The following is a 21357-nucleotide window of genomic DNA, read 5'->3' on the forward strand; positions in this document are numbered from 1 at the left end:
ATGTAATATGACAATACAGTAAAATGTAAAACACTTCATTTTCACTTAAAATGTGTTAAGAGGATAGATCTCAAGAGTTCTTAACACATACATACAAATAAACATAAGGCAGGAGACTTTCTTGGAGATGATGGATATGTATATTATCCTGATTGCGGTGATAATTTCAAGGGTATATGGATATGTTTAAATCCATCAAATTGTATAAATTAAAAATGGGCAGTAGCACTCTGTATAACAATCACACCTCAATAAAGTTGTTTTTTTAAAAAAGAGGACTACTGACTGCCAATCCTGATTTGCAATAACACCAAGGGATGGTATGATATTATCCCCCAAATTCTCAAAATACAGTTGATTTTCCTTTCCTTTTGTCTGTCAAACAGCATTTTCAGTTGGAAGTGTACGGCTAGGAAATCAAAGAATAATGAGAATCAATTCCCAAAAGGCTATGGATTGGTGATACTAGAGCCAAAAACCCTCCTTAGGTGTGGGCAGTAGAAAGCTCACTGGATGACAGCCTGATGTCCTTTCTCAAGTGTCAGCCTTTTTCTCACTGCTACCTCCTGACCTGACTGACGAAATACAGAAGAAGCTGTTGGGCTCTACTTATGATAACCAAAATAACTTTACCAAAAAAAGGAATCATTACCTCCAAACAGCCTGAAGTGGTTTTTGTCAGAGAAGAGAGTTTTGATGACTCAGAAACTTGTCAGATCTGCATGAGCGAAGGGACTCAAGCTGGCTAACATTGGTTGGCTGCTCATGTAAAATCAAAGTGGTCTCTCCAGTACTCGGGGCCGAGACAACCACTTCCAGATCACATGTACAGACACACATGCACGCAATCATTTCCAAAGCCCAAAGCATTCAGCAGGAGGTTTTAATCAAACTTGCAAACTGATTTAGTAAAGTGAGTATTGTTTTGACTTGGGATGTGGGTAAAAAGTAGAGGAAACCAAGTCCATTCTTTAAAAAAAAAAAAAAGACTTGTTCTAGGCTATTTTGGCAAAAGAATTAAACTACATAAATCACTTTCCAAAACCAAATTATTTCCAGTTATAAGGTGCGTTTAATGGTAGGAAATCAGTAATGAGGATAGTAATGGACACCATCATATTGAGCACATTCTATGTGCATGGCACTTTATTCTTCTTAACAACCCAAGTTAACAGTCTACAATTCAAATAATAATAATTTTAAAAAAGAGTCTCAGAGATATAAATGTGCCACAAATCAAATAAATGACAGAGATATGATGCAAACCAAGATATCTAAAAATGTCCAGGTTTTTAGATGGCAATGAAAGGTGGTGGAACATTTCTCCCTTTCCTAATCTCAATCAGTCTCTCCTCCACCACCCTCCCTGCAGTCTTCCACCCAGTACCTGGTTCCCTGCCCTGACTGTCCGCTGCCACATGCAGGCACTCATTTCCAGGGAGAGGTATTAAAATGTGTTGGGCTTATCATGGGTTTTTACAAAACAAACCTGTTCTGAGTGTGCCATCGACCAGCTCCAAGACTTTAGTGGTACGAACTGCTTGTTGGACCTCAATCTCCAATTAAGATTAAATTAACATACACATTGCCTAGTATTAATACATAGACACTCATTATATTTGTTGCCTTTCCCCTCACTCCCTTTTGATAGCAGAAAGATCAAATAAAGATGAAGAACAGCACTCTACATGCATTGTATCATAGGTAAAGTTAGCAAGGATGGAAGTGGTCCTAGTAACCTATGTAACACTCATATGTTCAGGAATTGCCAACAACTATGCAGCATCTAGCCATGATTTTTATCCATGAAGTATAAGAGAATAATATACTATAGTCATTTGGGATTTGGTCTACACATGTGAGGTTCATAATTCTTAACTTAATGCCATTCACAATATCAACAGTTCAAGGAAGAAAATCCATGTTTATTTATATAGATGCAGAAAAAACTGTGATATCTGACAGCCATTCACAATTTAAAGAAAAACACACTTAAGTAGAAATAGAAGGGAACTTTCTCAGTCTGAAAAAGAACATCTATGAAAAAACCTACAGCTTATACTTTATGGTGAAAGACTGAATGATTTCCCCCTAAGATCAGGAACAAGGCAAGGAACCCATTCTTACTATTCCCATTCAACATCCTACTAGATAGAAGTCCTAGTGCAGTAAGGTACAGAAAATAAAGATACACAAAATTGGAGAGGAGAAATAAAACTGTCTTTATTCACAGAAAACACAATTATCTAAGTAGAAAATCCAAAATAATCCATAAAAAAATTAGATCTTAAAAAAAAAAAATTAGATCTAGTAAGTGACTTTACCAAGGATGGAAAACATTAAGACCACTACACAAACATGAACTGTATTTTTAGATACATTAATGAACAAATGGGAGGCTAAAATTTGGATAAGCACCATTTGCAACAGAACCAATAAATACACAATACTCAGGAACCAATCTAACAAAGTATTATAAGATTTATATGTTGAAAATTACAAAAAACAATGATGAGAGAAATCAAAGACATAAGTAACTGGAGAGACAGTGTGTTCATGGATTAGAGGACTCAACATCATCAATACTGCAATTCTCTTCCAAATCAATTTATAGATTCCATTCATCCCTAATTCAGCATTGAAGTAAATGCTCAATAAAATCTAAGCCAACTTCTTCTTGAGAAATTTACAAGATAATTCTAAAATTTATATGGGAAAACAATCTAGGATAACCAAGACAAGTCTGAAAAAGAAACAGCTGAAGGATTCAAAACAACTGATTTTGAGACTTACTATAAAGGTACACTATTCAAGACAGTGTGATATTGGTAAAAAGATAAACACATAGATCAATGGAATAGAAACTGATCCATGTATATATATAGGCATACCCTGGAGAATACTGTGGGTTTGGTTCCAGACCAGTGCAAAAAACAAAATATTGTAATTAAGTGAGTCACACAAATTTCTTGGTTTCCCAGTTCATATATAAGAGTTAAATTTACATTATACTGTAGTCTATTAAGTGTACAATAGCATTATGTCTAAAAAAATTAAAATGTACATTCCTTGAAAAATAAAAAATAAAAATAAAAGATACTTTATTTTTATTGCAAAAATACTAACCATCAACTTGGTCTTCAGCAAATTGTAATCTTTTGCTGGTGGAGGGTTTAAAATATGATGAAAATTAACAAAATGTGGTACAGAGACATGAAGGGAGCAAATGCTGCTGGAAAAAAATGGAGCTGACAGATTTGCCTGATACAGGATTGCCACAAAACTTCAACTTGTAAAAAATGCAGTATCTGCAAAGTGCAATAAAGCAACGTACAAAAAAACGAGGTATCTTATATATGGTCAACTGATTTTTGATGAAGATGTCAATTTAATTCAACAGACAAATGACAGTCTTTTTGTCTTTCAACTAATGATGGTGGAACAATGGGACATATCAAGATTTTTAAAAAAGAACCTCAACCCAAACTTCACGGTATACATACAACTTGAAATGGATCATAGACTGAAACATAAAACCGAACGCTACAAAACGTTTAGAATAAAATAGAAGTAAATCTTCATGATCCTAGGTCTGGTAACTATTTCTTATATAGGACAGAAGTAGCATGAACCATAAAAGAAAAGACTGATCAACTGAAGTTCATAAAAACTTAAATATTTTGCTCTTTAAATAGTAAGAAAATTTGAAAGAAATAAAAATAAAAAGATAAGCCACAGACTGAAATTTTTTAAAAATGGCACAGTCACTTTGAAAAAGAGAGTTTTGAAAAACACAGCATAAGATCCAGCCATCCCACTCTTTGGTATTTACCTAAAAGAAATAAAAATATATATCTACACAAAAGCTAAACTACAAATGTTTACAGCCACTTTATTCATAATCACTGCAAATTTCAAACTATCCAAATGGCCATCAACTGGTGAAAGGATAAACAGATTGTTGTACATTCATAAAGAATGTAATAGAAGGCAGAAAACTACTGATAAATTCAATGACATGGATGACTCTCAAAAGCATTATACTAAGCAAAATAAGCCAGACTCGAAAGGCTACATATTTTAATTTCACTTAAATGAGGTTCTGGAAATGACAAAACAACAGTGACAGAAATCAGAGCAGTGGTTGCCAAGGTTGGCAATATAGATAGGAGACTGACTACAAAGAAACATGAGGGAACACTTTGGGTAACAGAAAAGTCTATTATCTTGATTTCAGTGGTGGCCATGAGCTACATAATTTTGTCAAACTTCATAGACTTGTATATGCCTGAAAGTGAAAGTCGCTCAGTTGTGTCCAGCTCTTTGCGACCCCATGGACTATAGCCTGGCAGGCTCTTCTGTCCATGGAATTTTCCAGGCCAGAATATTGGAGTGGGTAGCCGTTCCCTTCTCCAGGGGAGCTTCCCAACCCAGGGATCGAACCCAGTTCTCCTGCATTGCAGGCAGATTTTTTGCCATCTGAGCCACCAGGGAAGCCCTGTACATGCCTAAAAAGGGTGAATCTTACTTTATGTAAGTTATATCACAATAAACCTAAAATAAAAAGGTATACTATCTCAGAAATGGCTGACTATTTCAGGCAGAGATCTACATCTAATAGAACTAAAAGTGCTGGGTTTTGACTAAAAGTTTAAGATCCACAATTAAAGAAGAGGAAGATAAGGAGGACAAAGTTCATGACAGTTTTGTGTGTCTTTCACTGCTCACTGATATAATTATGTACAAAGGGGGTTCTAGTAGGAAGGTGCTAAATGTGTAATTTAGGAACAAAATACTCCATTTGCTACTTATTTGAAACACATCAACTTAAAATGATAAATGGCCATTAACTGTCCTCACCAATTGCTTGAGTTTGTAGATGACTCTTTAAAGGATTGCTTAACAAGACAGGAACTTGTTCAAGTACTAATTCTCCTCAGTTTACAAATGTTCTGATTTATCAAACAGGAATGAAGCCAATTTCATTTTGTACAATTTCTTTCTCTTGATTAGAGTTGTGAAGAGACACAGCTTATCTTGGCAGCAGAGGCTGCCAGGTGGGAGAAGGTGAAGAGTTGTCCATCATTCCCCCCACCCCTGAAGGGTCTTTCTCCCTGTTGGGTAGGCTGTTTGGTGATAGGTCTCTGGGTTGGGAAGACCCCATGGAGGAGGACACAGCAAGCCACTCTGGTATTCGTGACTGCAGAATTCCATGGACAGAGAAGCCTGGCAGGTTACAGTCCATGGGGTTGCAAAGAGTCAGACACAACTGAGTGACTAAGCACTTGGTGATAGCTGCAGGCAGGTGTTTGGTTGTGGCTAAGCCAGCGAGCGTGGTCATAGGTTGGCAGGGAGCTACAGTCAAAACTGTGGTAGGAGTCTTTTTAAGTAGCACCTGCAGTGCTCCAAGGGAGACCTAAAGTAGAATACAGACACCACAGAAAACTTGTACTCATTTCTTTACTTATCCATTCACCAAACAAGTATTTATTGACTGCCCATTCTGGGCCAGTCTTTGCTAAGGCTAAAGACAGAGATAACTGCCTGGTCTAGTTTACAATCTTTGGGCGGCAGGGGTGGAGTACATATGGTGTAATAGCAGCCAAAAGGTCAAAGTACAACTTAATGGAAAAGGGTAGAGTTGAGATTTATTCCTCCCTGTGTACCATTTTCCATCAGGCTTTTACAGTGCCCTGGAGTTTATGGTGAAGATAGACTGGCAGTCATTCTAAGTAGCAGGAACAACATATACGAGAGAAGTACAAGCATGATGTAGCCAGGAAACTGCTCGAAATTTGGGAGCACTAAGCGCCTGATGAAAAATGGTGCGTATGAGACTGGAGAGGTAGGCATGAACCAGAAGGCTTTACAAGTTGTGCCCAAGAATCAGATGTCTGTTCCTGGGTGAAGACAATGAGGGTGGGGGCCTATTAACAAGGAAGTAACAAACCAAGGTGTGCATTTAGAAAGATGGTCTCAAGGGCAAGTCAAAGATAGACAGAGGCAGAAAGGAGATTCCTCTCTTCACTGAGCAACTGAAAAAGTGGTGGACCAGAAAGCTGATGTTAACTGGAGCAACAGAAAGAACCTCTCCAGAACCAACCTTCAGTCTTGCAGAAGAAATGACCCCTCCCCCACACCCACTACAGGTCTCTAGTTAGCAATCATGATTGTTTATTTCTCTATTCCCTCTAGAGTAGCAGCTCCCTGAGGACAGGAATGGTGACAAACAAGACACACACACACCTGCAACGCCTGGCTAAAAGTAAACCTTCAGTAACTGTGTTGACTGAATAAATAAATGAATGAGTTGATAGTTTTGGGCCCAAGAAACCAGTTGAGAGCCATCAAAAAAATAACTGATGAGTTATTTTACCATCACACGGAAAGCTGAACTAGATGTCTCTGAAAGTCTCTTCCAACAGAAAGATTTTATGATTTGAGGCCTCTTCCTGCGAAGGTAACAAGTGGCTGAAATGGGGATACATGAGATTTGTTCTAAAGAAAGACAAAAGAAGTGATCCAATAAAAATGGCAAAGAGTGGGTTTATGATATCAGGGGAAAAAACAACTGAGGCAGCTAAAAGCTGATCAATTTTTCAAAGAGAATGGAAAAAGCTGTTGTCACAATTAAGCTTCTAAAGGCAGGCAGTATGGTAGATCAGGCTCCATTGTCCTTCCATACTGGAGGGAAGGTGCTTGGAGATGGACTCAGAAGCAAGCTCTAGGAGGAAATGCAAGCAGGCAAGAGAGTGTGATTGGAAAAGGAGAGTGGGCAGCATCAAGCAGAGGTCCAGATAGGTAGGTGATCAGTTAGTGAGCATCAGGATACTCAGCAAGGAGAAAGCAGACAATATGATAACAGGTAAATCTGGTAAAAAGCAATTGGGACAGTGAGCATCTTCATCAACAATGGGCAGCAGAGCCCCAAACATCAGCATGGACCTAGGCAGAGTTCAAGTCCCTGAGAGGCGTGGCTAAAAGAAAGCATGTTTCTACCCTTAGAGCAACTAAGGTACCAACCACTGTACCCAGACAAGGACTTCACCAAGGGGCCCAGGTTCTGCACGAAAGTACTGAATACAAGGCCAATCTTAATCACAAGGAACTAGGCAAGAGCAGCCTTACAAAAACATAAGCACACACAGTCAGAATGGCACGAGCAGACATGCTGATCTGCTGAGGTTTCCAAATTTTCTCCAACTCAGGACAGCCTGGGGCCCAAAGCCTCATTCGGGGCTGACCTGCCCCAACTCTGTCCTCTGGAGAGAAGTGAAGACGGGGAAGTCAACAGGCCCTCATAGCCCTCCTGACAACAGACAGCCTAAGGCAAGGCCATGAGCAGAGGAGACTGGCATTGAAAGAGAAATAGCAAGTCTGTAACAGAGGAAGGACCAAGGACAAGGACTATGGAATTCAGTGTACAGTGGTCTCTGTTCACCCATCACCATCTTCTCTACCTACCACTTCCCTAGTCCAGAATATAGATCTTAAAAAGCTCTACGGCTCATATGTATTACCTAGAAATCTATTTTTCCTAATGCACTGCCTCATATCATACCATGGAATTGGGCGGACAGCCCATATTGCTACTCTTGTTTCCCATTCTGAACAACAAACTTATAAGGGGGTATAAGCAATGCTCTGGCCTATCCACTCCCACTATATGGATGAAAATCTGAGGGCCACCAAGGGGAGACACAGAAAAAAATTACCCCAAAAACTACACAGGTAGTGGCAGAGCCAGCGATAACACCCAGATGTGTCTGCTCCTTTCGTGTTTGCAGTGTCATCAATTCTGGTAGAGATGTCTGTTATTAGGAAGCAAAGTTGAGTTAAACGCATTCATTCCTAATTTTTAACCCTTCCCACTGAGCTCACACACAGCCCAACAGAAAATCTCTTTCCATTTGCACAGATACACATTGGTTGATACATGACAGAATGGAAATCCACTAGAGGTCATACAATTTAGATTATCCAACTCCAAAGCAACACAAAGCCTCAAGCAACACCATCTGATTCTGAGGTCTTGCTGCTGTGGAGAATTAATCAAATTCATCCTAGAGGCTCATCGGCTGCATGCTCATTCCTTGATATCAAAACTCCCTAAAAAAATTCAACACAAGATTCTCTGGTGACTTCTCTTCCTAGTACTTTCTGATCAGAATCCATTACAGTGACTAGCATTTGAGGAATGTAAATAAGTAGGAGGGTGCTTGATCCCTAATATCTATATAATCCTATGTACTTAAACAAAAGCTGGGAAGATAGATAGAAAGGGTCTCATTTCCACTGTTACTTCTGAATACGAAATGAGTGAAAAGAGAAGGTAACAAAGTCTAATTTAAACTGGTAAATCATGAATAATTAAGATGTCATAATATTTGAAGAGTGTGGTTTAAATTATTTAACAATATTCATCAGTGGTCAAACAGAATTTTGTTGAAAAACTCAGTATATTTAGAAAAGCTAAACAAATATACACCATACACCAACAACTTGACCTTAATCAACTTTTGTTACCTACAAAGTACTGGCTATGCCTTAAATAAGGTTCATTTCTCCAATCCATAGAGTGGGACTTGGGGGGAAAAAACCCTAAAATTTACCTAAAACCATGTTTTCTTTAACTCAAAGTAACATCTGTTATGGAGAAGGCAATGGCACCCCACTCCAGTACTCTTGCCTGGAAAATCCCATGGATGGAGGAGCCTGGTGGGCTGCAGTCCATGGGGTCGCTAAGAGTCGGACACGACTGAGCGACTTCACTTTCACTTTTCACTTTCATGCATTGGAGAAGGAAATGGCAACCCACTCTAGTGTTCTTGCCTAGAGAATCCCAGGGACGGGGAACCTGGTGGGCTGCTGTCTGTGGGGTTGCAGAGTTGGACACAACTGAAGCAACTTAGCAGCAGCAGCAGCATCTGTTGAATGAATAAATGAAACAAAACATATTCCCCTCCAGAATCACAGAGGTAGAAAAACCAGGAAAAATCTCTTTTAAAAAAAACTTCACAGCGAAGAAACCTGACAAATGCTACCCCAGCCAAGTGATCAATTAACATCATCAGTGAAAAGTCATGTTGACACTACGCATGGCAGATAAGATGTGATGAGGACAGCCCTTCACTTTTCCAGTCTTCTTCCACAAAAGCCATAATCTGCACCTCATCTTGAGAAAAACATCAGACCAATCTTATTTGAGGGATCTTCTACAAAATCCCTGGGTGGTATTCCTCAAGACAGTCAATGTCATCAAAACCAAAAAAGGGGTGAGAAACTGTCACAGCCAAGAGGAGTCCAAGGAGACAGGATGACTAATTATGGTATGGTATCCTAGGTGGGGTCCTAGAACAGAAAAAAGAACATTAGGGAAAAAGCAAAGACACGTGAATATGTGAAGACACGTGAATAAAGTATGGAGTTCAGTTAGTAATAATGTAACAGTATTGGTTCATTAATTGTGACAAATGCATCATTACTAATATAAGATAATAAGGGTGAACTCTCTGTACCATCTTTGCAAATTTCCTATAAATCTGAAACTATGCTAAAATGAAAAGTTTACTTAAAAAAAATTTAAAACAAATTCTAAAACTAAGTGGGATTCTTCCATACTTATTTGTACAGATACAAATATACATATGAGATATTAGTAACATTAACAAATTAAGAGTCTAAACCTAAATATTCTTTAACTCTCTTGGGGCATGTCTCTCAAGTGGACGGAGTCCCCTTAGACCTTATTAGTCAAAACTTGGGTTAATAAATGTACGCAGGTAAAAATGCCCCAATTTTTCCCATCTGCCTTGCAACAGATGTTTTATCTTCAGTTATTTGAAATATACCTAATTATAATGAGGCATGTGGCTTGCTATTTTGTCTATTGAAGAGTCAATCTAGAAGCCAAAACCACTAATAATATACTCAAGGCTAATTTCAGCAAAAAGTTTATTGTTTAGTTTCTATGTGCCTTTCACTCTGGAACAATCTTTCTGAGAAGTGTTTTAAGTGTATTTTAGGAGCCAAGGACATGAATTAGGGATGTGGTGAGGAAAAGAATAAGTGGGGCTGCTGGAGACAATGTTCCTATGGAGCTAACCCTGGTCATCAGTCTCTGAGCAAGACTGTCATTTGCTTTAATTCCTTCTCCCTCATCCTTCACTCCCTTCAAATCTGGTGATTTCTAGGAATGAACCTTCTTTATGATATATGCTGTATATTATTTGGTTTGAAGAAGCCTTGAGTTTGTGAAGTAAAGCAGTGCTCTTTTTCAAAGCTCTCAGTTCTTAAAATATCAGAACTTGCAAAAAGCACATGCAGGATTGTCATTGTCCCTTCAGATCAAAAGCTCAGTCACTGCGATGAGATATTAAAAAAGGAGTTAGGAAGATAAGCAAATCTTTTGGGCTGCATCTATTCTGGCAGAAGCACAGTGGAGAGGTACCAACATATTAAAAACCATTTTAGCAAGTGAGTTCTTGCCAAGCAAAAGAAAATCCTGGGCCACTCTATCTATCCAAATGTTTTCATAGAGGTTTTAGCTAGCAGGCAATTAAATTCTAAGAACAGCTACAGGCAAACAGATGCTTGGAGGCTAAGAAATAAGAGTACATGTGGGCAACAGCTGGACACAGGAGTATTTGCAAAACCACCTAACTTCCCCTAACTTCCACAGAACGAATATTCACTGAAATAGCCACTTTACTTTCAAATCCCTTCATCAGCTGAAACACATTTCACAATTATAAGCATTTGAAACATGTAAATCACATATACCTGTCTACTGATTAAAGTAAAACTTAAGACACCAAAAAAACAATGGTGAAGGCACCACTCAGTGACAAAGATGTTACTTGTTTCAGAAAAACAAGCTCTTGAGACTTCCCTAGTAGTCCAGTGATTAAGACTCTGTGCTCCCAATGCACGGGGCAGAGGTTCGATCCCTGGTCAGAGAAATAAAATCCCACATTCCTTGTGTGGTACGGCCACAATAAATAAAAGTAAAGCACTCCAACACTAGAATCATGAGCATTATCAGTTCTACAATCATTTCCTGGAATTGCAAGGCGAACTCTTTGTGACCCCATGGACTGTAGCCTATCAGGCTCCTCCATCCATGGGATTTTCCAGACAAGAGTGCTGGAGTGGATTGCCATTTCCTTCTCCAGGGGATTTTCCCAACCCAGGAATCGAACCCGGGTCTCCCGGATTGCAGGCAGACGCTTTACCGTCTGAGCCACCAGGGAAGCCCAGATAAAAGTTAGATTCAGGCTGGTGAAGGCTGAAAAATACTATGTAATTTCTAAAGTCCAGGTTTGGGCTGATTGATCAGGCAGACCTTGTTTACATTTCAGTTGATGTCTTGAGACAACAGTTGATAAAATGGGGGCTGGCGTAGGATGACAGCTGAAAAGTGGTTTATTAACACCTGCTATTGATTAGAAACAATGTACCTAATTTCAAAAGTAGGTTTAAGTTGCACTTCATATTTTACATAGCCACAATCAACCTTCAGTCAGTATCTTTATAGAACCCTGGTTCTCAAACATTATTCAGCATCAGCATCACCCGGAGGGCCTGTTAAACCAGACCGTCAGGCCCCACCCTCAGAGTATCTGATACAGTAGGTCTGAATCAGAACCTGAGCCTCGTATTTCTAACAGCTTCCAGGTGCATTGATGCTTATCTTTTGTAAACATTTCAACAACTTTAAAAAGCCTAGGATTCAGACCTTCCTGGTGGTCTGGTGGTTACGAATCTGCCTTGCAATGTAGGGGAAAAAGGTTCCACCCCTGGTCGGGGAACTAAAGATCCCACATGCCATGGGGCAACTAACCCGGCAAAGTCTGGAGCCCATGTGCTACAACTAAAGAGTCCTTTCATCACAACAAAAGATCCTGCATAACCCAAAGAAGATCCTGTGTGTCACAACTAAGACCCAAAGCTTACAAAGAAATATTAACAACAAAACCCAAAAAACACCTAGGATCAATGTAAACACCAAAATAAAACCTAAAACAAAATTTACATGATTTGGGAATATTTTGCCATTTTTCTTCAGCAATAAATAATTCTTAAGCATTTATTCCTATGCCCAGGACTATACCAGACACTGGCTCTGGGTTCCGCTCACTTCACTCGCTCAGTCATGTCCGACTCTTTTCGACCCCATGAATCGCAGCACACCAGGCCTCCCTGTCCATCACCAACTCCCGGACTTCACTCAAACTCATGTCCACCGAGTCGGTGATGCCATCCATCCATCTCATCCTCTGTCGTCCGCTTCTCCTCCTGCCCCCAATCCCTCCCAGCATCAGAGTCTTTTCCAAGGAGTCAACTCTTCGCATGAGGTGGTCAAAGTACTGGAGTTTCAGCTTCAGCATCAGTCCTTCCAATGAACACCCAGGACTGATCTCCTTTAGAATGGACTGACTGCATCTCCTTGCAGTCCAAGGGACTCTCAAGAGTCTTCTCCAACACCACAGTTCAAAAGCATCAATTCTTCGGCACTCAGCTTCCTTCAAAGTCCAACTCTCACATCCATACATGCTGCTGCTGCTGCTGCTGCTAAGTCGCTTCAGTCGTGTCCAACTCTGTGCGATCCCATAGACGGCAGCCCACCAGGCTCCCCCGTCCCTGGGATTCTCCAGGCAAGAACACTGGAGGGGGTTGCCATTTCCTTTTCCAATGCATGAAAGTGAAACTGAAGTCCCTCAGTCGTGTCCGACTCCTAGCGATCCCATGGACTGCAGCGGACCAGGCTCCTCCATCCATGGGATTTTCCAGGCAAGAGTACTGGAGTGGGGTGCCATTGCCTTCTCCGCATCCATATATGACCAGTGGAAAAACCATAGCCTTGACCAGACGGACCTTTGCTGGCAAAGTAATATCTCTGCTTTTCAAAATGCTATCTAGGTTAGTCATAACTTTCCTTGCAAGGAGTAAGAATCTTTTAATTTCATGGCTGCAATCACCATCTGCAGTGACTTTGGAGTCCCCAAAAATAAAGTCTGACACTGTTTCCCCATCTATTTGCCACGAAGTGATGGGACCAGATGCCATGATCATCATTTTCTGAATGTTGAGCTTTAAGCCAAATTTTTCACTCTCCTATTTCACATTCATCAAGAGGCTTTTTAGTTCCTCTTCATTTTCTGCCATTAGGGTGGTGTCATCTGCATATGTGAGGTTATTGATATTTCTCCCGGCAATCTTGATTCCAGCTTGTGCTTCTTCCAGCCCAGCGTATCTCATGATGTACTCTGCATATAAGTTAAATAAGCAGGGTGACCATATACAGCCTTGACGTACTCCTTTTCCTATTTGGAACCAGTCTGTGGTTCCATGTGCAGTTCAAACTGTTGCTTCCTGACCTGCATATAGGCTTCTCAAGACGCAGGTCAGGTGGTCTGGTATTCCCATCTCTTTCAGAATTTTTCACAGTTTATTGTGATCCACACAGTCAGAGGTTTTGGCATAGTCAATAAAGCAGAAATAGATGTTTTTCTGGAACTTTCTTGCTTTTTTGATGATCCAGCAGATGTTGGCAATTTGATCTCTGGTTCCTCTGCCTTTTCTAAAACCAGCTTGAACATCTGGAAGTTCATGGTTCATGCATTGCTAGAGCCTGGCTTGGAGAATTTTGAGCACTACTTTACTAGTGTGTGAGATGAATGCAATTGTGTGGTAGTTTGAGCATTCTTTGGCATTGCCTTTCTTTGGAATTGGAATGAAAACTGACCTTTTCCAGTCCTGTGGCCACTGCTGAGTTTTCCAAATTTGCTGGCATATTGAGTGCAGCACTTTCACAGCATCATCTTTCAGGATTTGAAATAGCTCAACTAGAATTCCATCACCTCCACTAGCTTTGTTCGTAGTGATGCTTTCTAAGGCCCACTTGACTTCACATTCCAGGATGTCTGGCTCTAGGTGAGTGATCACACCATTGTGATTATCTTGGTCATGAAGCTCTTTTTTGTATAGTTCTTCTGTGTATTCTTGCCACTAGTTCTTAATATCTTCTGCTTCTGTTGGGTCCATAACATTTCTGTCCTTTATCGAGCCCATCCTTGCATGAAATGTTCCCTTGGTATCTCTAATTTTCTTGAGATCTCTAGTCTTTCCCATTCTGTTGTTTTCCTCTGTTTCTTTGCATTGATCGCTGAGGAACGCTTTGTTATCTCTTCTTGCTATTCTTTGGAACTCTGCATTCAGATGCTTATATTTTTCCTTTTCTCCTTTGCTTTTCACTTCTCTTCTTTTCACAGCTATTTGTAAGGCCTCCTCAGACAGCCATTTTGCTTTTTTGCATTTCTTTTCCATGGGGGTGGTCTTGATCCCTGTCTCCTGTACAGTGTCATGAACCTCCATCCACAGTTCATCAGGTACTCTATCAGATCGAGTCCCTTAAATCTATTCCTCACTTCCACTGTATAATCATAAGGGATTTGATTTAAGTCATACCTGAATGGTCTAGTGGTTTTCCCACTTTCTTCAATTTAAGTCTGAATTTGGCAATAAGGAGTTCATGATCTGAGCCACAGTTAGCTCCTAGTCTTGTTTTTGCTGACTGTATAGAGCTTCTCCATCTTTGGCTGCAAAGAATATAATCAATCTGATTTCCGTGTTGACCATCTGGTGACGTGCATGTGTAGAGTCTTCTCTTGTGTGGCTGGAAGAGGGTGTTTGCTATGACCAGTGCATTCTCTTGGCAAAACTCTATTAGCCTCTGCCCTGCTTCATTCCGTATTCCAAGGCCAAATTTGCCTGTTATTCCAGGTGTTTCTTGACTTCCTACTTTTGCATTCCAGTCCCCTATAATGCAAAGGACATCTTTTTTGGGTGTTAGTTCTAAAAGGTCTTGTAGGTCTTCACAGAACCGTTTAACTTCAGTTTCTTCAGCATTACTGGTTGGGACACAGGCTTGGATTACCGTGATATTGAATGGTTTGCCTTGGAAACGAACAGAGATCATTCTGTCATTTTTAAGATTGCATCCAAGTACTGCATTTCGGACCCTTTGTTGACCGTGATGGCTACCATTTCTTCTAAGGGATTCCTGCCCACAGTAGTAGATATAATGGTCATCTGAGTTAAATTCACCCATTCCAGTCCATTTTAGTTCACTGATTCCTAGACTGTCGACATTCACTTTTGCCATCTCCTGTTTGACCACTTCCAATTTGCCTTGATTCATGGACCTGACATTCCAGGTTCCTATGCAATATTGCTCTTTACAGCATTGGACCCTGCTTCTATCACCGGTCGCATCCACAACTGGGTGTTGCTTTTGCTTTGGCTCCATCCCTTCATTCTTTCTGGAGTTATTTCTCCACCAATCTCCAGTAGCATATTGGGCACCTACCAACCCAGGAGTTCCCCTTTCAGTATCCTATCATTTTGCCTTTTCATACTGTTCATGGGGTTCTCAAAGCAAGAATACTGAAGTGGTTTGCCATTCCCTTCTCCAGTGGACCACATTCTGTCATACCTCTCCACCAGGACCTGTCCATCTTGGGTGGCCCCACACGGCATGGCTTAGTTTCATTGAGTTAGACAAGGCTGTGGTCCGTGTGATCAGATTGGCTAGTTTTCTGTGATTATGGTCAGTGTGTCTGCCGTCTGATGCCCTCTCACAACACCTACCATTTTACTTGGGTTTCTCTTACCTTGGACGTGGGGTACGTCTTCACAGCTGCTCCAGCAAAGCACAGCCGCTGCTCCTTACCTTGGACGAGGGGTATCTCCTCACAGCCACCCCTCCTGACCTTGAACATGGAGTAGCTCCTCTCGGCCCTCCTGAGCCTACAGGATTTACCTATATCAGAGGGAATTATGGGACTTCCCAGGTGGCTCAGTGGTAAAGAATCTGTCTGCCCAGCCAGCGACACAGGTTCAATTCCTGGGTCAGGAAGATCTCCTAGTGAAGGAAATGGCAACCCACACCAGTATTCTTCTTGCCTGGAGAATCCCATGAACAGAGGAGCCTGGCAGTCTACAGTCCATGTGGTTGCAAAGAGGCTCTGGGTACAGAGCAATAAATAAGTAAAACCATACATGCCCTTTTAAATCTTGTTCTACGAAGGAACAGGATTCAAAATTCTGTGGAAAATTTTTAAAGAGATGGGAATCCCAGACCACCGTACCTGACTCCTGAGAAACCTGTCAAGAGGCAACAGTTAGAACTAGACATGGAACAATGGACTGGTTCAAAATTGGGAAAGGAGTATGTCAAGGCTGTATATTGTCACCCTGTTTATTTAACTTCTACGTAGAGTACATCATGCAAAATCCCAGGCTGGATTAAGCACAAGCTGGATTGTGCTTGTGCACAATCAAGATTGCTGGGAGAAATATCAATAATCTCAGATATGCAGATGACACCACTCTTACAGCAGAAAGTGAAAAGGAACTAAAGAGTCTCATGATGAAAGTGAAAGTGGACAGTGAAAAGCTGGCTTAAAAATCAACATTCAGAAAAATAAGATCATGGCATCTGGTCCCATCACTTCATGGCAAATAGACGGGGAAACAATGGAAACAGTGACAGACTTTATTTTCTTGGGCTCCAAAATCACTGTAGATGGTGACTGCAGCCATGAAATTTAAAGATGCTTGCTCCTTGGAAGAAAAGCTATGACCAACCTAGACAGCATATTAAAAAGCAGAGACATTACTTTGCCAGCAAAGGTCCATCTAGTCAGTTTTTCCAGTAGTCATGTATGGATGTGAGAGTTGTTCTATAAAGAAAGCTGAGCGCCAAAGAATTGATGCTTTTGAACTGTGGTGTTGGAGAAGACTCTTGAGAGTACCTTGGACTCCAAGGAGATCACACCAGTCCATCCTAAAGGAGATCAGTCCTGAATATTCATTGGAAGGACTGATGTTGAAACTCCAATACTTTGGCCACCTGATGTGAAGAGCCGACTCATTAGAAAAGACCCTGATGCTGGGAAGCATTGAGGGCAGGAGGAGAAGGGGACGATAGAGGATGAGATGGTTGGATGGCATCACCAACTCAGTGGACATGAGTTTGAGCAAGTTGCAGGAGATGGTGATGGACAGGGAAGCCTGGCGTGCCATAGTCCTAGGGGTCGCAAACAGTTGAACACAACTAAGTGACTAAACAACAACCACAAAGCCAGGAGGCAGCTAACAACTAGATCCAAGATTCATAATGAATTACAATTTCAGGAAGACCTAAGTAAGAGAAGTACAAGGTGCTATGAGACCCTGTTGAGATGAGTAGTCTGATTCTGCAGGGGTCAGTGAAGGCTTCCTTAAGGATGCCTTGAGTTTAGTAATGAAGAAACAGAAATGGGGCCGTTAGGGGAGGATTCCACAGTGTGGGAGCAGTGTGCAGGAGGAGGGCAGGGCCCCAAGGGAAGGCCAGTGTGACTGCAATGTACAAGGCGAGGGGCAAAGGTCAGGGATGTTATCAAACAGGTAGGCAGAGCCTGGTGCGCACAAGCAGCAGCTGAAATCTTGCTCTGTGAGGGGAGCCACTAGGGATTCAGGGCATGAAACTGACTTAAACTAACGTTATGTTTTTAAAAAGTCAGCTGAGCTGCTCTGCAGAGATGGATTAAGCATGGCAAGAGGGGATCCTCGAAATATTCAGGGGGCATAATCTTGGGAATTTGGTGAGGAACTAGGTAAGCTGAAGTGAGGGAGAGGAGGAAAGATTCAAGAGTAACTTCCAACACTATAAAAAGCTGTGATTAGTAGTGCTTTTCCAGTCTAACTGGAGTTTTTCTCTGTCGTGTAAGATGACAGGCAAAAAAAATGTATTTTATCTGTGCCTAGAAAAGGACTGGACTCACAAAAACACTTAAAACAGTAGGAGAATACATCAAATGCTTCCCTTTTCCAAGAAGAGAAAATTCCTTTTGAGAGCATTACATATTTAGCTCAAAGTTAACCTTACTTTGGAGACCTTTCATGACCGTGGAAGCAAAGACTGTCAGGGTCACCATCTCATTCTGTGGTCTGTGAACTACAAAGGCATTTTATTTTTACCTTTCTTGTGGCATTTATCACTTTCTGCCTTGTATGCTCATTATGCATCTGTTTATCTTATCTCCTTTCCTAAACTGTAAATTCTCTAATGAAAGATAATGATTATTAACACGGAAATAAGCCCAGGACAACCTATGGGAGTATTGGAGATGGAAAGGGCATTAGAGAAACAAACAGGCAGAAAATTCTTTTGTCTCATTAACCCAATGAGTTGTCATTAAAAAAAAAAAATGATGTAGAAGGAGGAAAAGGTGCCTATTATGTATTTTACATTGACATATAACCTAAAGCAGCACTCAAATATAATTAAAGAAAATAACCAAGTATTGGCAACTATCGATTTCTGTAATTGGAAAGGCAACTAAGGAAGATTTTGGATGAGTAAGTGTGAACACGAAAATACTTCCATTCTTTCTAACCACATCCTTAAAACTGCATTGAGAGGGGTTGACTGAAATTAGCCAGAGTTCTACAGCAGACTCAAATCATCAAAACTTCCTACACTTAGGGGGAAAAAAACAATCACCCTCCCCAACCAATCCCACTCTGAACTGAGCACTACAGAGGGTTTCTTGGTCCCTTCTTTTTCAGGGAGCTAAGCCTACCATCAAAGATCTAAGAAAAAAAATTATCTCAGACAGATGCCTCAGTCCAGGTCCTAGCGTGATAATTCATCAACTCATTGTTTAAGGCTTTCTTCTATTGCTTGTTCTCAGTGAAAGTTTAGTATTTATAATGACGCCTTTTCCACTAACCTAAATACTTTCAGATAAGGTCCAAGATTCAGGCGTGTAAAAGCCTACCCTGCATATGGCAACCTCAGAACAATTCAGAATATTTCTTGCTCACAGACTTCAGAGCTTTAAGCAAATGACACCTTTCCAATGAGGGCTTCCTTTGTTGCTCTATTAAAAAATTGCAACCTCTACCACCTGATTTTTGCCAACTAAGGTTCGTCTAGTCAAGGCTATGGTTTTTCCTTTGGTCATGTATGGATGTGAGAGTTGGACTATGAAGAAGGCTGAGCGCCGAAGAATTGATGCTTTTGAACTGTGGTGTTGGAAAAGACTCTTGAGAGTCCCTTGGACTGCAAGGAGATCCAACCAGTCCATTCTGAAGATCAGCCCTGGTATTTCTTTGGAAGGAATGATGCTAAAGCTGAAACTCCAGTACTTTGGCCACCTCATGCAAAGAGTTGACTCATTGGAAAAGACTCTGATGCTGGGAGGGATTGGGGGCAAGAAGAGAAGGGGACGACAGAAGATGAGATGGCTGGATGGCATCACTGACTCGATGGACGTGAGTCTCAGTGGACTCCGGGAGTTGGTGATGGACAAGGAGGCCTGGCGTGCTGCGATTCATGGATTCTCGAAGAGTCGGACACGACTGAGCAAATGATCTGACCTGACCACCTGATACTTCCTACCTTTTACCACTCATCTCTAGCATACAAGATATTACACTTATCTTGTATATTATGTCTCCCTGTTTACTGGTTTTCCCCCTAAATCTGCTCTTCCTTTCTTCCTGAGCACCTGGCTTTCCAGCTGTAAACTACATTTTCCTATCTCCCAAAGGCATGTGTTTAACAGTGATGTGTGTAATTTCCTAGTCATTTTCCTAAAGAAGCTTGCCCTGGATCCCTCTTTCCCTCTGGCTGGCTAGAACTCAAAAACCAAATGCTGAGGAAGGCAGAACTGCCCCACTACCCTGGGACCCTAGATGTGCATACATGCTCAGTTGTGTCCGACTCTTTTGTGACCCCATGGACTGTAGCCCAACAGGTTCCTCTGTCCATGGGATTCTCCAGGCAAGAATACTGGAGTGGGTAGACATTTCCTTCTCTCATGCAATAGAAGCTGCCTCTGTCCTGGGTTATTATTAATGCATGCCAGAGACACGAAGGGGCTTCCCTGATGGCTCAGATGGTAAGGAATCTGCCTGCAATGCAGGAGACCCAGTTTCAATCCCTGGGTCCCAGAAGATCCCCTGGAGAAGAAATGGCTACCCACTCCAGTATTCTTGCCTGGAGAATTCCGTGGACAGAGAAGCCTGATGGGCCAGAGTCCATGGGATCACAAAAGAATCAGATGTGACTGAGCAACTAACTTAACTTTCACACTTTTCAGAGAGACGAAGATCTAGCTTTTTCTGGCCATTGTATTTTGGAACTCTCAGCTTCCTCTTTACCCTAACAATACCATCCCCCATTAAAATCAAAGATCCACGAGTGCCGAAATTTTTGTCTGTTTGCTCACCACTGCATCCTTAGCAAGTAGAATAGTGCCTGACACATGGTAGGGTATTTAGTATTTGTGAACTGATTAAATAGACAACTTCATTACCATCACTTCCACATCTTCAAACCACCTTCATGGCTTCAAGAAGTTCAGATTACAAGATCCAAATTGCTCCTAAGAAGTTCCTATAGCCCATTAATTGCCTCCGTCCCCCTCCTCCACTGAGTATGCCCTTCAGCCCCATTTAGCCTCCTCTGCAGTTTCCCAATGTGCCTGGCTCTTGCCCAACTCAGGGCCTTTAAACAACTGGTTTCAGTAACTACTCACAATCTCCACTGCAGAAGTAGACCCTCATTCCTTCAGTTATCTGCTTACATGCCATTTCCTCAGACAGAACTTGCCAGCTACCCTATCAAAAACAGATCCTATTTCTGCTATCTCTGTTTCTAATTCATTTCACTCATAACTCATGAAGTGAATAATTAGAATATTTGCTGCCTTATTTTTTAAATTGAAAATTAGATTCTAAGTTCCATAAGGACACAAAGCACTTTTTATTTACTACTCAATCCTGTTTGCTTAGCATAGTGCCTGGCTGGTCATAACAAGGCAATAAAGGGGTGAATAAATGAACTCCACTAAAAATGCTGAGTGTTCATTTTTAAATATTTTGAAGTAGACAGGAGTTTAAACCATACACAGCTCTCCCATAAATATAGTCTTCAAATGCCCTTAACTACCAGCATGACAATACTGTAAGTTTCAACTTATGGGGATATAAACTAATGTATATTCTGGTGCTTTTAATTGTTTTTTCTGTTTTTATGTAATTTTGTTTTTAATGCTTTTACTTGTTTTCCTAGAAGGATTAGCATTACTCCTTTACACTACTACTTTGTAGTTGGTAACGACCACATGGAATTTGAATGCTCCTATTGGTATGATGGACCAAAAGCAGCTTTTACTAGGATGTCTCAAATGCAGGTTCATACGGGCATATACAATTCAAAATAAAGGATGATTATGTTTTGAGGGCATGCCAACTGGCCTCCCAGGACCTCAGACCCAAAGATCAAAGATTCTTTCATCTCTC

At 40.9% G+C, this 21357-nt stretch overlaps 1 protein-coding gene and 1 pseudogene across 6 annotated transcripts in view; both read right to left on the minus strand.

Annotated features, from left to right (window-relative positions):
• ATP11C (ATPase phospholipid transporting 11C) overlaps positions 1-21357 on the minus strand; it is a 169078-nt gene that overhangs the window by 127590 nt on the left and 20131 nt on the right. The window lies entirely within an intron of this gene.
• On the minus strand, positions 5805-15274 carry LOC138986426 (craniofacial development protein 2 pseudogene; annotated as a pseudogene).

The sequence above is a fragment of the Bos mutus genome, chromosome X, assembly GCF_027580195.1.
Source record: "Bos mutus isolate GX-2022 chromosome X, NWIPB_WYAK_1.1, whole genome shotgun sequence".
Lineage (NCBI taxonomy): Eukaryota > Metazoa > Chordata > Mammalia > Artiodactyla > Bovidae > Bos > Bos mutus.